This window comes from Hyperolius riggenbachi, chromosome 1 (assembly GCF_040937935.1).
Source record: "Hyperolius riggenbachi isolate aHypRig1 chromosome 1, aHypRig1.pri, whole genome shotgun sequence".
In the NCBI taxonomy this organism is placed as follows: domain Eukaryota; kingdom Metazoa; phylum Chordata; class Amphibia; order Anura; family Hyperoliidae; genus Hyperolius; species Hyperolius riggenbachi.
This window is the reverse complement of record NC_090646.1, coordinates 379560580-379577343: the sequence shown is the minus strand read 5'-3', so window position 1 is coordinate 379577343 and position 16764 is coordinate 379560580. Positions and strand designations below refer to the sequence as shown.

General features: G+C 38.3%; 2 protein-coding genes across 9 annotated transcripts in view; one reads left to right on the top strand and one right to left on the bottom strand.

Annotated features, from left to right (window-relative positions):
- LOC137516302 (atrial natriuretic peptide receptor 1-like) overlaps window positions 1–15519 on the bottom strand; it is a 101382-nt gene extending 85863 nt beyond the window's left edge. The window contains exon 1 of the mRNA XM_068234350.1: window positions 15446–15519. The gene's annotated coding sequence lies outside the window, so the exon portion shown is untranslated. The remainder of the gene's footprint in view (window positions 1–15445) is intronic.
- Window positions 1–16764, top strand: part of LOC137516318 (prostaglandin reductase 1-like) — a 496699-nt gene that overhangs the window by 250121 nt on the left and 229814 nt on the right. The window lies entirely within an intron of this gene.

The following is a 16764-nucleotide window of genomic DNA, read 5'->3' as shown; positions in this document are numbered from 1 at the left end:
CAGTTCAGCAGACTGACTTTTAAGAAATGGATAAAAGCACTTTGTTTTTAACCCTCACAACACGAAAAAAGAAAGGCACTTCAGATGAGTTATCAGTAGAGGTAGCACTACATGCACCCTTGTTTTTCTCATCATGTCACATGTCAATTCAGGTATGCTTTAAGATAAACTTTGTGCTTATCATTACTCATTATACAGGGAGTGCAGAATTATTAGGCAAGTTGTATTTTTGAGGAATAAATTTATTATTGAACAACAACCATGTTCTCAATGAATCCAAAAAACTCATAATATCAAAGCTGAATATCTTTGAAAGTAGTTTTTAGTTTGTTTTTAGTTTTAGCTATTTTAGGGGGATATCTCTGTGTGCAGGTGACTATTACTGTGCATAATTATTAGGCAACTTAACAAAAAACAAATATATACCCATTTCAATTATTTATTTTTACTAGTGAAACCAATATAACATCTCGACATTCACAAATATACATTTGACATTCAAAAACAAAACAAAAACAAATCAGTGACCAATATAGCCAATTAATTGACTAAGAGAACAGGAGGAGACTAGTTATAAGTATAAAAATACAAAATGCAAATTTTATTAATCACCAAAATACAAAAATATATATAACAATTAAAAAAATGGCCAGAACACACAAGCAGGTAAGCTGTCTCAGGATCAAAAATAAGACCTAGAGTAAATAAGTTGTTAGTAGGGACTAGGGATCCCCTATAAAGGATATATATATATCCAGGTCTCAATATGTAAAAAATACACAGTTCATTGTAAGAGATTCCTTTCAGGGACATATGAGCAGAAAAACCATTGGAGAAAAAATAATGTAAAACATTAGGCTGTTAGACCAAGTATCCAAGGCCTAAAAGGCAAAAATTGTCCTCCTTGTGATTCCCGCAATAGGTAGTATGCGTATATTCCAGATCCAAACAAAACCACCGCAAAGTGATCTCTGTATCAATAACAATGGTTGTAGGTATGATGGAAGATGAGGAACAAGAGGATTCAGTCCGCCAGGATATAATCCCTATACTGGTGCTGTCACAATATTATTCATGCATAGACACCACAAACTGGGAGGTAGGGTCAGTTTGACCAACAGTCAGCCCCTATTGAGGTTCTGACATGGACCACAGTGAAGCAAATGTTACAGCAATAACAACACAGTTCATGTGGTAGATATTCCGAGCTGGCTGGCAGATAATAAGGTAATACAATGCACATTTCACATATTCCAGTGCAGCATACAGTTCACCAGGATTGATCCCCGAGCGGCATCAATAAATGTTAGTGATACAGGCACGTGATGGATACTTGGAAGGGTGCACAGTTATACAAGCTTAGTATAGTATTGTGTTAAAGTTGATATAATTCATATAGTCCGCCAGGGTCATCCCTTAAGCAGCATCAACTTGACATGATATAGCTTGAGATTCCAGCAAGCAAAAGCATGGAGTGTGCATCTGGTACAGAGTTGTCTCAATGATCATAAAGTGCACATATGTTTACTCCAAGAGTGATACAGTTCATAGTCACTAAAGCTGTGTAACAATCATAGGAGGTATACTCATCCAAGCAGGTAGTCACAGCAGTGTAAAGGTGTTGTCCAGCCAGAGCCCGAGTACTGCCACCCACATGTGTGTCTGGTCAAAGGAGCCTTTTGGGGCCAACCGGTTTCACTGGTAAGATTACTAGCATCATCAGGGCAGACTCTAGTGTTTGCTGCCTGTGGGGAAGAAGCCGGCCTAAATATGGCACTGAGCGGCCATATTTAGCCACCTTAGCCACCTTTCTTTGCAAGGACACTCAAAAGCCTGTCATCCATGGATTCTGTCAGTGTTTTGATCTGTTCACCATCAACATTGCGTGCAGCAGCAACCACAGCCTCCCAGACACTGTTCAGAGAGGTGTACTGTTTTCCCTCCTTGTAAATCTCACATTTTATGATGGACCACAGGTTCTCAATGGGGTTCAGATCTGGTGAACAAGGAGGCCATGTCATTAGTTTTTCTTTTTTTATACCCTTTCTTGCCAGCCACGCTGTGGAGTACTTACGCGTGTGATGGAGCATTGTCCTGCATGAAAAACATGGTTTTCTTGAAGGATGCAGACTTCTTCCTGTACACTGCTTAAAGAAGGTGTCTTCAAGAAACTGGCAGTAGGACTGGGAGTTGAGCTTGACTCCATCCTCAACCCGAAAAGGCCCCACAAGCTCATCTTTGATGATACCAGCCCAAACCAGTACTCCACCTCCACCTTGCTGGCATCTGAGTTGGACTGGAGCTCTCTGCCCTTTACCAATCCAGCCACGGGCCCATCCATCTGGCCCATCAAGACTCACTCTCATTTCATCAGTCCATAAAGTCTTGAGATATTTCTTGGCCCAGTCTTGACGTTTCAGCTTGTGTGTCTTGTTCAGTGGTGGTCGTCTTTCAGCCTTTCTTACCTTGGCCATATCTCTGAGTATTGCACACCTTGTGCGTTTGGGCACTCCAGTGATGTTGCAGCTCTGAAATATGGCCAAACTGGTGGCAAGTGGCATCTTGGCAGCTGCACGCTTGCCTTTTCTCAGTTCATGGGCAGTTATTTTGCGCCTTGGTTTTTCCACACGCTTTTCTTGCGACCCTGTTGACTATTTTGAATGAAACGCTTGATTGTTCGATGATCACGCTTCAGAAGCTTTGCAATTTTAAGAGTGCTGCATCCCTCTGCAAGATATCTCACTATTTTTGACTTTTCTGAGCCTGTCAAGTCCTTCTTTTGACCCATTTTGCCAAAGGAAAGGAAGTTGCCTAATAATTATGCACACATGATATAGGGTGTTGATGTCATTAGACCACACCCCTTCTCATTACAGAGATGCACATCACCTAATATGCTTAAAGGGAACCAGAGACGAAGCACCCTCATGTATTTTACCAGTAAGAACATTAGAGAAAACACTTACCATGCTCTCTGTTTCATCCTCACTGCTAAAAGTGTCTGTTATCAGCTGTGATAAGAATCCCGGACTGAGCATTCAGTCTGGCTTTGCCGGGAATGATTTTAGTCTCTTTATGTAGATAGCGCTCCACAACAATGATCGTTTAGAAGATAGGAGGTCCCCTTTAGGACCGCACTCACCCGCTCAGGTGGACCACTGCCAGACTGGTCATATGCGTTTAAACGATCATCCGAGTTGAAGTCGATGGGGTCCTCCGTCCATTGTCCAGATGCTCGCGTCCCCGCTGTGGTTAGATGGCTCCACTTATATGCAGATTTCCCCAGCGCTCCTCATGGAGGATATGTGATCTCAAAAGTACCTCTATTCTTCCATGTAGATCGCGTTTCACAGTGAATTCCAGTTTCTTTTTCCTGACTGCATTCACTCTCCTCACCGATACTATGCTCTGTCCTCCATCATCATCACCACAGCGTCAGCGATCCCTCAGCTCTTATCAGCTGTGATAAGAATCCCGGACTGAGTATTCAGTCTGGCTTTGCTGGGAATTATTTTAGCTGAGTCATTATAGCAGAGCCACAAGGGGGCAGGCTTGGGCTTGAAAAGACACCAGAAAACACAGACTCAGCTATAATCATTCTGTAGCAAAACTAGACTGAATGCTCAGTCGGGGATTCTTATCAGAGGTGATAACAGATTAAACAGAGAACAATGAAACAAAGAGCAGATTAGGTGTTTACTGTCATGTTCCCACTGATTTATAAGGTAAAATACATGAGGGAGTGTCAGAATTCTAGCAGTTTTATTTATGCAGGAAAAGATGTCATATGTATATGTGTTAAGTTTTAATGTTCTATGCAAAATTTCATGGTAAAGTGAAAAGTTAGAGTACTTTATATTGCTCTGTGACATAGCATATTCCAGGCTGTGAGGCCTATAAGATTATTCTAGTTACAAAAAGTCAGAGCATTCTTGTTTATGCTAGTGCGTGGCCTTGATATTTAAAGAGGCTTCTGTGTGAAGACAGAAAAGCAAGTTAAACTTACATTACTGCAGTAATTATAAATGCACATAATTATTACACACAGATATTATTAATCTAAATATTAATGATCAATACAGACCCTTTAAAGAAATAAATAGTTATTGTTAAACCCTATATAATAGAATCTATTACTTTAAAATATATTTAAAAGCTAGTGATGATTTGGGTCTGTGAAACCTTCTTGTGAGATTGTTTTAGTTTTAGAAGATGTTGACATGTTTCTTAGCTTCAAGGCCAGCAAGAAAATATAAACATTTCCCAGACAGAGAAAGTCAAAACATGGAAGATATAAAATATAAAACAAGGGGTTTTCCCAATTAGTTAAATATGACTCCATGATGCCACCTGGCATCAACATTATTAATACTGTTTGTTATTTGTTATGAAAGGCTGACCTCTGCCGGTTGAAATTAGATATTTATTTCTTCATCAGAAAGACAAATATATGGAAAAGGATTTTATATTATCAAGATTTAATGTGCAATTATTTCTTTTATGATTAATTGTTTTAAGAAGAATTATATAATAAGCTTTATATTTAAATGAGTATATTAGAAGCCCTGTATGTTTTAATAAGCCTTAAATTGCTGAAGGCTCTTACAGGTCTGTGTATAGGGTCAACCTGACCTGGGAAAGTACAGACACATTCCAAAAACTAATTAGCAGCGAACACTTTATCAGAAATGCGTCATGAATGACATTGTTTAGTCTCCATGTCTGTGTCAGCCAACAGACAAGATGGCTGTTGACGTCCATTTTTAATTAAGTGCGTCAGAAATGACCCTATATCAAATGTCAAGCACTCCAAATGACGTAAATTCCCACAAGATAAGGTAATTACGAATTTATAAATAATAATATTATGACTTAGGTAATCAAAACATGATAAAGCATTGACGCACGCAGTTTTAGCCAATCAGAGTCTGGGATTCAGGGAAAGTCCAGATTAGGCAGCCATATTGCTTCCTACCCCTATAAAGGTAGGGGCTGAGAGCTCATAGTTTGCAGAAGCCCAACAATCTCCTGAGAAGACACATGAGGCAGAAGCTACCCTTCCACACGTGGTTCTAGATGCTGAAGAGATGACAGAGAAGGGGTAATATGCTTAATATTCTGGTGATTTACTTTAATTTTTCAGCATTAAGTTTTATTAAGATGTTAGCAAGAAGTTTTTTAGAAGCTATTTTTTATGTTATTTCTTTAAGAAGATTACTACAAGTATTACACAGCTACTAGATACACAGCTATTGATACAGATGAGACTACTTTTGATCTTATTCTACATAACACAACTGTTATATTCTTTTTTGAATGTACTTAGAAGATTGATGATCGTTTGGCTATAAAGCCTTGATGAGATGGAATACTGTTAGAAGGAAACACTACTTGGAACTGTTCCTATCTTGTATATATGCTGTATGATAAGCAAATACAATTTTTTATATAAAATCATACACTGAGTGCTCCGATTCATTTCAATGTATACCATCAATCTATAATTACTGTTATAGAGGGTTCAGACGCCACTATGCCGGATTTATATGATAGCAACGCTTTAAGGGCTGGTCCTTTACTGAGTTAGCAATCATGAAAAAGGCAAAAACCGCTCAGGTTTTTGACAGTTGGCGCCCAACAGTTGATGGTTATCTTGATTGTTATCTTGAAGTATACTTTCTATGGTGGAAATATAGACCATAGTTTTCTATCGCGATAAGAGAATAAAAAATATGCATATCAAGCATCCAAAATCTGAAGCAAAGAAGGAAGATATTCTTATGCTTTAAAATCTCATAGAAGAAAATTACTAATGAGCACACTCAGTTCATGGTCTATGAAAAGACTTAGAAGAGAAAATAAATACTTTGGCCTATTAAACCTGAGAAAAGGAATAGTGCTACATGTATTTTTCTGACAAAATGAAGCAGATTATATTGGAGCAGCATACTGAAACAGAGTATATAGCTATACATTATGAAAATGGCTACCTTAGAAGTGCAGAAAAACTTTTTGAGACAAGCTCAGTGAAAAAGAAGAGTGAAAGAGCATTTTATTTATATATGAAGAGATTCTACTATCAAGATAATTAACATTGTTTTTTTATACTAGAGAATTGAACAGACTTTGTGATGAAAGCAAAAGCTCCTATAAGTAACATTTTTGAGGGAAATAAAAGAGAGAAAAATCCTGTTTTAAAGATGTATAGCTCTTTAAATATAGAAGACTGCAGACACAAGACAAGTTACTACAGGCATAAATGAGATGTAAGAAGACATTTTTATTTTTATTTTTGCATTATTTTTATGAGAACAAGCATCTTTAGTGTGTGGCTAGCACTACCAGATGCCGACACAGAAGAAGACAAGACAATCCTCCAAATGGCAGCAACACAACATGCATTCAGAAATAGGCTTAAAGTGATATGACACTTGATTTTTTTGTCTCCCAGACTACAAATGAAAGATTTTTTTTTATGACCGCTGATCTCAGTTTTTGGGTGAAGAGAAAAAAAAGCCTAATACAGTCTTTTTATATAGACATTAATACGCTATTATGCCAAGAAGTAAAAGAAGAACGCACTAGTGAAGATTCAAGTAGTGAAGATTGAAGTGTTTTTTTTTTTTATTTTTTTATCATGAGAAGCTAAAAGAGTGATGAAGACTCATATATAGCAGCTGCCATGTTGAGATGTAACACATGAATATACAGAAGTGACCGTTAAACAAGAAGGTTTTTCATTTTTATAGTCCTAGCCTCAAGGGGGGAAATCTCTACTCATTTTTGAGGCTAGATCCTATTAAGAAGCATCAAGAGACTCTATTTTTGTGACTACATTATACTTAGAAGGTTTCACTAAAGAAGAATTGAAAATGTTGCTATTGAAGCTTGGAAGACTCACAAGATAATCTCTTTTGTCTGAACCAAACAAGACTCCAAACAAGCATTCCTTGCAGGCACCCAGAAGAAACCCGCTAGGATAAAGCAATGAAAGCTACATGCTAGAAGACTATGCAAAGACATCAACATGAAGACAAGCCATTTGATGAGGCTATGTTATAAGAAGCTCTGATCTGCAAACAGCTGAAGAAGAAACAATTGGAACTGGAGTAACCAGAGAAGTGTGAGGACTAAACCGTACTTTTACTTCTTTAACAACTCCAACCACTGGTTGACGCACCAGCTGAGAGAAGATCGAGACAGCACTAAGAGGAAAGTGGGCCTGAAGGAATACAAGAAAAGAAGACCAGATAGAAGAAGACACCAGGTTAAAAGATAAATGAGATTATCAGGTGGGTGAAGAGAGAGCATTAGAAGATGAAGATGGAGATATTCAGTTTTTACAGATAAATCTGATGAACTAGAAGAGGACATATTTTTGATATAGAAAATACCAGAAGATGAGTGAAAGAAGGTTTTGATAGACATTTGAAACTACAATAGAGACTGTTACATCATATCAAGATTTCAAGATCAAGACTAAGATGTCAAGATCATCCAGTTATAGAAGAAGACAGCCAATGTAGAAGTTTTTGAAAAAGACTGATAGATATTCTATTTTTGATTCCGTATATGAAGAAGATGTGGAAGATATAGATTTTTCTACCTATGCAGCAATATACTGACATGCTACAAATACAGAAGCAGATGCAATAAAGACTTATGAGAAGTTACAGGAAGAAAGCCATACTACAGGAGAAACAAGGAGATAACTGTTCACAATAATGACATACAGCAATCAAGCTGGTTCTATAGAAGACTGCACTAAACTACATTATATGTACAAGATGATTAAAGGCCTAATGTGAAGAATGAAGCCTAGATTGATGAAGACTTTTTAAATACATGAAGAAGAAATGAAGTTATGTACACCAAGAGACTGGAAGAGAAATCCATGCCTTAGGTAATTGACTGACGAAGTTCAAGAAGAACAGTTTCAAGATGATACTCTATTCAAGAAGTATAACGCTGAGGACAACAGTTTACTAAAGTGATGAACAACCGATGACAAGAGAAAATGTTTTTGTAAATTGACAACTATTTACTTACTGATGTCAAGCTATGATAAAAGCCATGACACACATGAAGCTACAAATGAAGACATGGCTTAAAAGAAAGTTTTTTTATTTCAGAAGAAGAAAATGAACACTTTTCAAAGAGAAGACATATCTCAACATTTACAGAAAATGGATAATACTACTTTGATTTTTAAAAGACAAACTAAGATGAACTTAAGAAAAGATAAGCAAGAAGAGAAGGAACCTGCTGTTATAAGTTTGAACACTAGAGCAAACTAGTAAGAATGCACCCAGCACCATATAGCATCAATAATATTTTTCTTTTTGAACCACAAGTGGGAAGGTAGTAGTGAGTTTAGTTTAGTTTTTGTATGCTGAAAATTCACCAGAATGTTGCATATTACTTTTTTGTGTTTTCCCCTTCTCTCCTCTTTCTTTTTATTTTTTCTCATAGGTGCTGAGAACAATATCAATTATCCGCAAAAATGCCCATACAATGGGGTTTTTTGTACCTGATACATTTAATGACTACAAAAGCTGAAGTTTGCAACTTACAAGGAAGACTTCAAAAATAAATTGAACTTGATGCATCAACAGTATGCCCAATGCCTGAACAAGAGTGACTGCTGGATTTGCTCATACAGCCTTTATCCTTGAAGATGATGCCCAACCTAGCCATTCCAGTACAATCTGAAGAGTTGGAAACCAGAGTGCCCGGAGGAAACCCATACAGACACCGAGAGCACATACAAACGCCTTTCAGACCCAGCACTGCAAGGTGAGAGCACTAACCCCTACACTACTGTGCTGCTCACATGAAGATAAGAAAAATATTCTTCAGAAATGTTAAAATAAGCAATACATAGACAATTAAAAGAGAAAATCCAATTCACAAGAATAAAGGACAGTTTAACATTTGTTTGCATTCCAAGAGAGATGAAAATATCCTAAATGATGAAAATATATGTTCAGAAAGGGACTATTGTAAATCTGCACATAGCTCTGTATAGTGAAAGGCAACTGTACTAAATTGCAACCCGACTGATAAACAGAACAATACAAAGATCTCTTTGAAAATACAACTTGTAGATGACTGTTGATACTCATCCTTTTTCAAGTTTCAAGAAAGCATCCTGGGACAAATGAAATTGCCCTATGACAGGTTCTTGCATACAAGTTATTGCCTAATGGTGGAAAAGGAAGATGCACCATAATTAGAGGAGCACCCTCTACATGACTTGGAGAAGAGCAAGAACAGCTAAAATATCAATTAAATACTCAAGCCGTATATATACAAGAAAAGTACTGAAGAAACTAAGAGTGAAACGCCTTCAAGTGCCATGGTGTGCAAAGACTGTCCTATACACTAGACGTAAAGATGCAAGATGACTAGCCATAGTTAACTCAGAAAATATAGAGTTATTTGCGAGACTATTTGATAATATTACAGATGAAATGTTCTAACAACCTGAACTGTCAATAATGAGCTAAAGTGGCAGACTTAAATGCTAGTAAAACATTGGACTGGCACTAGATTGCTGTAAAGCGGCACAAGGGGGGATCCTATCGCGCTATCGTGAGAACTGCATGTTATAACTTTCTACACAAGAATTACAGACACTTGACTGAAAGCTATATGAAACATATGATACCTGTTAAAGAAGTTTCCAGAAAAGAAAATTCTGAATGACTACTGATTCCAATACTAATGAATGATTAGTGCGGAGAACTACTTCAATCAGAGAGAAGATCTACACATGACATATCCAGGATCAAGTGTGTAACTGCATTAAATATTGCCATGAGAAGAGACTGTGCTTAACAAGAAAATAATCGTATATCACACTTAATCTACAAGATAATTTATCACATTTGACTTTTTGCGGAAGTAAACATGCAAAGATTTACATACAAGAATGCTGACAGTCTACAACATAAGTTTCAAGAGACGTTTTAATTCAACAGTAAAGATCCTGATCAATTCAAGAGAGAGAATTACTCCTAAATATTGGAAACATGAAGTGGAGAAGCAACTTCAACAATGAGATGTTAATATATATGTTTTATTGAGAATATATTTGAAAACAGCTACTGCAACTAGTTAGCTTGCAATTTGAATTGCTAAAGAACTTTTCCATGCCTACATTTTTGATATGATATCTATATTTAAATAGAAAGATGATATTTTATGGGATTCTGCTGGTAAACTACACATACTTAATTTTACTACATACCATTTGTGAAAGAAACCTTGTGGTATAAGAAAGGTGTAATTAACTGTATTAATACATAATTCTAACCAACTAACTAATTAACCTGTAAGACCATATGTCTTAAAATGGGTGACAAATATTACCTAGAATTTTCTTACATATCTACACAAGCTACCACAGTGATAGAAACTACAGATTCAAGGGTGAATCCATACATATGTCATATACAAAGACTATAGCCATATCTAGACCAGCAAAATATGTTTATTGGAGAAGATATTAATCTTACTATTGGGCCTATTGTCAGGCAGGCAACACAGCTGACAACGCTACTTAATGAGCAAGGTTTTGCAAGAAGGAAAGATTGCATTACTTTTAATTTTGATTATAGAATTTTTTTTTTCCCGGAGAAATATAACTACGGAGATCGCTAATCATCTGCCATCATTTTCCTGCAAGGGGGGATGTCAGAATTCTAGCGGTTTTATTTATGCAGGAAAAGATGTCATATGTATATGTGTTAAGTTTTAATGTTCTATGCAAAATTTCATGGTAAAGTGAAAAGTTAGAGTACTTTATATTGCTCTGTGACATAGCATATTCCAGGCTGTGAGGCCTATAAGATTAATCTAGTTACAAAAAGTCAGAGCATTCTTGTTTATGCTAGTGCGTGGCCTTGATATTTAAAGAGGCTTCTGTGTGAAGACAGAAAAGCAAGTTAAACTTACATTACTGCAGTAATTATAAATGCACATAATTATTACACACAGATATTATTAATCTAAATATTAATGATCAATACAGACCCTTTAAAGAAATAAATAGTTATTGTTAAACCCTATATAATAGAATCTATTACTTTAAAATATATTTAAAAGCTAGTGATGATTTGGGTCTGTGAAACCTTATTGTGAGATTGTTTTAGTTTTAGATGTTGACATGTTTCTTAGCTTCAAGGCCAGCAAGAAAATATAAACATTTCCCAGACAGAGAAAGTCAAAACATGGAAGATATAAAATATAAAACAAGGGGTTTTCCCAATTAGTTAAATATGACTCCATGATGCCACCTGGCGTCAACTTTATTAATACTGTTTGTTATTTGTTATGAAAGGCTGACCTCTGCCGGTTGAAATTAGATATTTATTTCTTCATCAGAAAGACAAATATATGGAAAAGGATTTTATATTATCAAGATTTAATGTGCAATTATTTCTTTTATGATTAATTGTTTTAAGAAGAATTATATAATAAGCTTTATATTTAAATGAGTATATTAGAAGCCCTGTATGTTTTAATAAGCCTTAAATTGCTGAAGGCTCTTACAGGTCTGTGTATAGGGTCAACCTGACCTGGGAAAGTACAGACACATTCCAAAAACTAATTAGCAGCGAACACTTTATCAGAAATGCGTCATGAATGACATTGTTTAGTCTCCATGTCTGGGTCAGCCAACAGACAAGATGGCTGTTGACGTCCATTTTTAATTAAGTGCGTCAGAAATGACCCTATATCAAATGTCAAGCACTCCAAATGACGTAAATTCCCACAAGATAAGGTAATTACGAATTTATAAATAATAATATTATGACTTAGGTAATCAAAACATGATAAAGCATTGACGCACGCAGTTTTAGCCAATCAGAGTCTGGGATTCAGGGAAAGTCCAGATTAGGCAGCCATATTGCTTCCTACCCCTATAAAGGTAGGGGCTGAGAGCTCATAGTTTGCAGAAGCCCAACAATCTCCTGAGAAGACACATGAGGCAGAAGCTACCTTCCCACAAGTGGTTCTAGATGCTGAAGAGATGACAGAGAAGGGGTAATATGCTTAATATTCTGGTGATTTACTTAAATTTTTCAGCATTAAGTTTTATTAAGATGTTAGCAAGAAGTTTTTTAGAAGCTATTTTTTATGTTATTTCTTTAAGAAGATTACTACAAGTATTACACAGCTACTAGATACACAGCCAGGGGTCGAGTGGTGCGTGGACGCGGGTGAACGGCGTCCACTTACTATTTCCCTGTGGTGGACGCCGTTCACCCTGCCATGTTCGGAGGGGAGCAGCGCAGTGGAAAGAGAGCTGTGAGCAGCGGTGGAGAAGGAGGGCCATTTCCCCCCCCTCCCCTCACCTTAGGTGCTCTCTTTCCCTCGCTCTCCCCTCCTGAAGTAAAGTGCGCGCAGCCGGCAGCGGGCGGGACTTACCTCTCCTCGTTCCGGCGTCGGATCTGCGCGCAGCTGCTCTGGTCTGTGTCAGACCAGACTTGCGGCACGCAGATCCGGAGTTCCGACGACGAGGAGAGGTAAGTCCCGCCCGCTGCTGGCTGCGCGCACATTACTTCAGGAGGGGAGAGCGAGGAAAGGAGAGCACCCTAAGGTGCTGCTCACAGCTCTCCTTCCACAGCGCTGCTCCCCTCCTACTGGGGGACACCTATTCTGGGCACATATACCCCTGGCTACATATACTGGGCACATATACCCCTGGCTACATATGGGCACATATACCCCTGCCTACATATACTGGGCATATATACCCCTGGCTACATATACTGGGCATATATACCCCTGGCTACATATACTGGGCACATATACCCCCTGGCTGCATATACTGGGCATATATACCCCTGGCTACATATACTGGGCATATATACCCCTGGCTACATATACTGGGCATATATACACCTGGCTACATATACTGGGCATATATACCCCTGGCTACATATACTGGGCATATATACCCCTGGCTACATATACTGGGCATATATACCCCCTGACTACATATACTGGGCATATATACCCCTGGCTACATATACTGGGCACATATACCCCCCTGACTACATATAGTGGGCACGTATACCCCTGGCTACATATACTGGGCACGTATACCCCTGGCTACATATACTGGGCACGTATACCCCTGGATACATATACTGGGCACGTATACCCCTGGCTACATATACTAGGGATATATACCCCTGGCTACATATACTGGGCACATATACCTCTGGCTACATATACTGGGGACTACTATACTCATGGCTACTTATACTGGGGACACCTATAGACCTGGCTACCTATGCTGGGGGTACCTATTTTGGGGGAACTGCTGTCAGATTATCTGCTGTTATGTATTTTGGGGAACAGCTGCCAGATTATGTGTATGTTAGAGGAACAGCTGCTGCCAGATTACGTGTATTTTGGGGAACAGCTGCCAGATTATGTGTATGTTAGGGGAACGACTGCTGCCAGATTATGCGTATTTTGGGGAACTGCTGCCAGATTGTATATGTTTGGGGGACCACTGCTGCCAGATTATATGTATTTTGGGTGTTACGTGTATTTTGGGTGATCCGCTGCCAGGTTTCGCGTATTTTGGGGAACTGCTTCCAAATTATGTGTATGTTGGGGGAACTGCTGCTGCCACACTGTCTATTTTGGGGGAACCACTTCCATATTATCTGTATTTTGGAGGAACTTCTACCAGATTATGTGTCTTTTTGGTGAAATGCTGTCAGATTACATCTATTTTGGGGGGATACACTACGGCAGAGCTCAAACTTCCCTGGCAGACCTTTTACATCACTGCTAAGGTCATGTATATGTGGCCCCACCCATGACCACGCCCACATTATGCTTGGCCACGCCCATTCTTTGGCGCGTCGCGCTGCGCGCGGCGCAGAGGTTTTCCAAGTGAGTCCACTCACTTCTTTTTCCAGGACTAGACCCCTGTACACAGCTATTGATATAGATGAGACTACTTTTGATCTTATTCTACATAACACAACTGTTATATTCTTTTTTGAATGTACTTAGAAGATTGATGATCGTTTGGCTATAAAGCCTTGATGAGATGGAATACTGTTAGAAGGAAACACTACTTGGAACTGTTCCTATCTTGTATATATGCTGTATGATAAGCAAATACAATTTTTTATATAAAATCATACACTGAGTGCACCGATTCATTTCAAGGTATACCGTCAATCTATAATTACTGTTATAGAGGGTTCAGACCCCACTATGCCGGATTTATATGATAGCAACGCTTTAAGGGCTGGTCCTTTACTGAGTTAGCAATCATGAAAAAGGCAAAAACCGCTCAGGTTTTTGACAGGAGCTTCCTCTCTGGTTCTCTTCAATTGGTAGTAGGCTTTCGAGCCTATACAGCTTGGAGTAAGACAACATGCATAAAAAGGATGATGTGGTCTATATATATAGTGCATGATTAAAGCAATATACTTTATATGACAGTACAGCAACAATGCTAATCGTATCACAGCTGGTTTCCATTTTTCATGTACTGTAAATACAGAGGCAATACTGCAAGAATCTTTAAAAAATGAGTCTATAAAATAAGCATTCGGTATAAACCTTTTTGAATTGACATTAAACTATGCTATCTGGTTGTTGGTAAATCGGGATGAGCAATCAAGTATACAAAGGTTGATCTCGCATCTCTAGCTTACAGGCCCAGTGAAGTCTCAATGCCGGTCGCTTTCTCAAGCAAAAAGATCGCAGGCAAAACTTTGGAGCAGTATGGTTCCAAGATTTCACTGGGAAGCGCAAAATGGGTGACTGGTGAATGAAAAATTTGCTCACTAAACCCCAGTATCCAATGAGAACAATTTCCCACCATAGGCAGATATAAAGGAAGAGGGGTAGAGGGAGGGTTTTTTCCACTCCATCTTGAGTTGTCTGTGTGCTAGAAGCTACTATGCTTAGTTACAGCAAAGTACTTGTCGTCCTCCAGATTGTTTGCTAACTGTACACTGCAGCACCATTATAACTTCTAAAAACAATGTTCCGTTTAACAAATGTGCTAGAAGAGTTAACAGGCTTACTTTCACATTCTCCTGGAACCTCATCTTACCACTGAGCACATAGAAAGCCAGTACTCAGCTCTCCCCACAGACAGTAGATGGTCCTTTGATCTCAGAGAGCAAGGAGATTACACTGTTTGCCTAAACCAAACAGAGCAAGATGCTTTTGTGTGACAGCTACGCAGAATGTAAGCATTAGCACGGGCGTTCCAACGACAGTCCGGCGTGTGTACGCACTGTCGGCGGACTGATACGGCTGTTTCTGAGCGATCCGCCGGGCGATTAGACTGTTGTTTGTCTGAAGTTGGGCAAACATTGACTAAATAAATGATGCATTAATATTGTAATTTATTGTCATAACATTATGTACAGTAAAATTCATTTTTTTATGGTACCTGAAACCCCAGTTCAGAGGTGTATCCTCACTCAGCAATACATCATGCAAACTTCCTTTTGGGCAATACTCTGTTATAATAGCCACATTTGGAACTTCCACGCATCCTCCAATAAATTTGCAAAGATTAGGATGATCAAAATCCCTACAAAGATAAGACATTATGAGAGAATTTGGTCAGCACTCTATTAAAGAGTCTTACAAGTCAAAACCTTGTTTTTCTTTCTTGTGTATAGCATCCAATTGAAGTATATTTTTCCAGTGCAGGAAAAACGATATGGAAAATGATTAACTGCAGTGAACACTAAAAACAGCTTTTATTTCAGGCATTTTTGAATCTGTGAGGCCCATTGCCATTATTGTTCCTGCATACAAGATGTAAATGACACTATAACACATTGTAACCTGTAACAACAGTTTATAGCAGTATGGTCTAGCAGTTCACAGGTAAAATGCATTCATTACTCACACGAAATACATAAAGTATAGTACAACATAACGAGTCTAACTACTTCTAGTCTAGCACTGCGACACAGTATACATTTACCGAATTTGTTTTACTTCCCTCCGTATTGTCTTGCAGAGGGTAAATGTCTTCTTTGGGATTTTCTTAATAGCCACTATCCTGCCATCGCTAGAAAAGAGAATTGTGATATGCATTGTTTCATACGTTCTCACTGAGATTTTCAATTATGTGAGTGTTCAGCAGTGCTTTTACTGTAGCAATTGCAAAATGCAGAAAAAGGCCTCGCCGCAGTCCATCATCACATTACCTAGAGAAATATGACTTTTGTATTTTTTAAGTTGGGAAGACTTCTGCTTATTCTTTAACTGCTGGATCTCCGATGGGACCTAGGTGTTCAAAAACTATTCATGATTTCCTTCAGTAGACGAAGTGTAATTTCCAGCCATGAGACTCTAGAGGCTTACATTTCTAATGCCACATTTCAATATGTTGTCAGTGATGAATTCAGCATAAATAAATCACAGTTCTCAACAATGCAGCTGTTTTCCTTACTTTGCCAATTTTCATCTCTTTAGCAGTCTTTACTTCTTGTGCATTTTGCCTGTGCATTTGGGAGTCTGCAGTCTCCTTCTTTTGTATACAATGGCTTAGCTCTAAAGCTGGGCCCAAACCTATTAAAGGACATCGAAAGTGAGAGCCTCAGAACAAGCATGTACATCAGATGTTTGGCTGAAGTTTGACTGGATTTGCCACATGCTTGTTTCAGGCATTTTATTCAGACACTTCTGATGCATGAAAGATCAGCAGGATAGCCAGACAAATTGTAATGTCTAAAAGGAAATAAATATGGCAGC